The 3,325-nt window shown below is 44.5% G+C and overlaps 1 non-coding gene across 1 annotated transcript; it reads right to left on the minus strand.

Moving 5' to 3' along the window:
* Positions 1-737: 737 nt before the first annotated feature.
* On the minus strand, positions 738-844 carry LOC118486964. Its single transcript, XR_004880131.1, has one exon. It is a non-coding gene; the product is annotated as a small nucleolar RNA R71 (small nucleolar RNA).
* Positions 845-3,325: the final 2,481 nt, after the last annotated feature.

A 3,325-nucleotide genomic window follows, 5' to 3' on the forward strand; every position in this document is an offset into this window, starting at 1 on the left:
GCCGTGCTCAGCATCGTTACTGGCAGTTTTTGTTTTTCAAGTTACAGAAGGCTGACCACGGGGCCATGCTGGTGCAACACGGGGCCGTGTCCAACTTCCAGTAACTGGGATCTGAAAAACAATCACTGTAATTCCGACCACGGGGCCGTGTTCGCTCAACACGGGGCCGTGGTGAAGCTTCTGACCAACATTCTTTTCTGTTTTTATTGCAGGACTTGGAACCCGACGCCAACCTCACGTAGTGTATGAGCTCCAGTTCCAATAAAGACATAAAAGAACCGCTAGAAGAACCCGAACGCTTTCTCAGAAAAAGGTTAAAAGCCAAAAACCAAGAGAAGGTTTGGGGTGATCCACCTCCAATGGCGGACCAACGTACCCTTATGGATTATCTACGGCCCACCGTAGGTAATCTAGGCGCCGCTATCAATGCTCCGAATTTCGAAGCCAATAACTTCGAACTTCGACCGCATCTGATACAAATGCTCCAAAACTCCGCAACCTTCCACGGGCTTGCGGACGAGGATCCCCATCTACATATAACTAATTTCTTAGAAATATGTGATACCTTTCGGATCAATGGAGCATCAAACGACGCCATCCGCCTCCGTATGTTTCCGTTCTCACTAAAAGACCGAGCGAAAGCTTGGCTCAACGCCCTCCCAGCTGGATCGGTAAACACCTGGGATGAACTAGCCCAAAAATTTCTATATAAGTCTTTCCCTCCTGCTAAAACTGCTAAATTAATGGCTGAAATTAATACATACTCACAAGAGGACGGGGAATCCTTATATGAAACTTGGGAAAGGTTCAAGGAGCTATTACACAAGTGTCCCCATCATGGACTCGCAATATGGCAGCAAGTATCCACTTTCTACAATGGATTGTTGCCACACACTAGGCAGACACTTGATTCTAGCTCCGGGGGACTTTTAGGTAATCGACGCCCACACGAAATATATAATCAAATTGAGGAAATTGCTCAAACCAATTTTCAATGGCACACCCCCCGGGGAAATAAGTCCATCGCCCCGGGCGCCCATAAGGTCAATGAAAGCACTTCTTTACAAGCCCAAATCGAGGCCCTTTCTTCAAAAATAAAAAAATTAGAAATGACAAAAACAGTCTCGGTTATGGCTTGTGAAGGGTGTGGTGGGTCACATGAAAATTGGAGTTGCATGAAAGAAACGGACGATCAACAAGAAATGGTAAACTACATTGATAATAGACCTAGGCCGTCGGGTCCCCCAACGGGAACTTACAACCAAGGATGGCGAAACCACCCAAACCTTGGTTGGAGGGAACCCGGCAATAGTAGTAACCAACAAACCCAATGAACAAACCTTCAGCAATCAAGAAATGAGTCACAAAATTTCACTCAACAACAAGGTGGACGAGAAAGGCTCGAAGATACTATATCTCGCCTCGTCTCTGACACTGATAAGAAAAACTCGGAAAGATTTCTACAATTAGAATCTAATTTTAGGAATCAACAAGCTAGCATTCAAAACATAGAAAAACAAATAAATCAAATAGCTCAAAACTTTTCCGAGAGACCGCAAGGCGCATTACCTAGCAATACCGAAACAAACCCAAAGGCGCAAGTTCACCTCATCACACTACGAAACCGCACCGTAGGGCCTGCAGAAGTACCACCACCTACGGAAGAAACAGTGCCAACACCTCTGCAGGAGAAGAACTCTCCTCCATCACCAGAGCCTACCAAGGCTCCTCGAGTTCCGTACCCCGGTAGGTTAATTCGTCAAAAGACAAATGAGCAATTCGCAAAATTCGAAAGTCTGTTAAAACAATTGCATGTCAATATTCCTTTTATCGAAGTCCTAACCCAAATGCCCAAATACTCTAAATTTATAAGGGACTTCCTTACGAATAAGAAGAAAATTGAAAATTTGCAATTAGTTAATTTAGGCGAAGAATGCTCTGCCCTCGTACTCAATAAACTCCCCCAAAAGAAAATCGATCCCGGAAGTTTCACGATTCCGTGCTCAATAGGGGACTCGCCCGTTCGCAATGCCTTAGCCGACCTAGGGGCTAGCATTAACCTTATGCCCTCATCAATGTTCAAAAGACTCGGCTTGGGAACGACGAGCCCTACCAAAATGAGCATACAACTCGCTGATCGATCCGTCAAATTCCCACAAGGTGTCATCGAGAATGTCTTGGTAAAGGTAAGCAGATTCGTTTATCCAGCTGACTTTGTCATACTCGATATGGAGGAAGACACCGAGGTCCCCCTTATACTAGGGAGACCCTTCCTTGCCACAGCCCAGGCAGTGGTGGATATGAATGACGGGACACTCACCTTGAAGTACGGGGATGATGAAGTGAAATTCGGAGTTGGGAAGAGAATAGAAGATGACGACCCGGTCAATTACATGGAGGTTATTGATTCGAGCTTGGATGCTGCTCTCCGACGGTGTAACATGGGACGCCAAGCATCCCACTCAGAAAACATATAACCTCGCATTGGGTCTAGCCAAGGACCCTTATAAACGTGGCGCACCACGGAGGCATTCCGCGGAACTATCCTTAGTTTAGTTTAATCTTTTAGTCTTATTTTGCAGAATAAAACACACTCATGGTGGTAATGGATGAAAAAGGGAACGAGAAAAAATGGAACCATGCACGAAGAACAGAGCAACCCGACAAAAATCTCCATCACAGAAGGCTCAACACGGGCCGTGCCCAACCAACACGGCCCCGTGCTGAGCCCCCTGCAGAAAATCACCCAGTTCAGGTAACTGGACACGGGCCATGTTCGGCGGACACGCCCCCGTGTCCAGGCTTCTGTTTCAATTCTCTAATTTTGTTACTGGCACTTGACCACGGGGCCGTGCCCGGTCAACACGGGGCCGTGTCCAGGATGCCAGTAACATAAATCTTTGCGTTTAAACCCACTTTTACACATTCTAATCAACCAAAAACTTTATTTTTGGACACATTGAGGACAATGTGTAATTTAAGAGTGGGGGGGATGCTAAAACCTTGAAATTTTGCAAATCCTAAACACAAGCCTTACACAAAACTCTATTGGAACCGCTAAACACCCCAAATTTTTTTCAAAAACTTTTTCATTTTTTTTTATTTACTTGTCTTAGTTTAAGTTGGGAATAACAAGTTCTAAAAAGGTTATGTTTTTACAAGTTTACAACCGATAGCGTCGTGATAACAAAGAACCAACATAAGAAAATTATGAAACGGCATAACAAGTCTAGTTAAAAATTCGATTATATATACTTGATCACATTAAAAACCCATTCCCACAAAAGTGAGTTTTGAGCCTTTATTGAGCATAAAAATATACATA

The sequence above is a fragment of the Helianthus annuus genome, chromosome 14, assembly GCF_002127325.2.
Source record: "Helianthus annuus cultivar XRQ/B chromosome 14, HanXRQr2.0-SUNRISE, whole genome shotgun sequence".
NCBI lineage: Eukaryota > Viridiplantae > Streptophyta > Magnoliopsida > Asterales > Asteraceae > Helianthus > Helianthus annuus.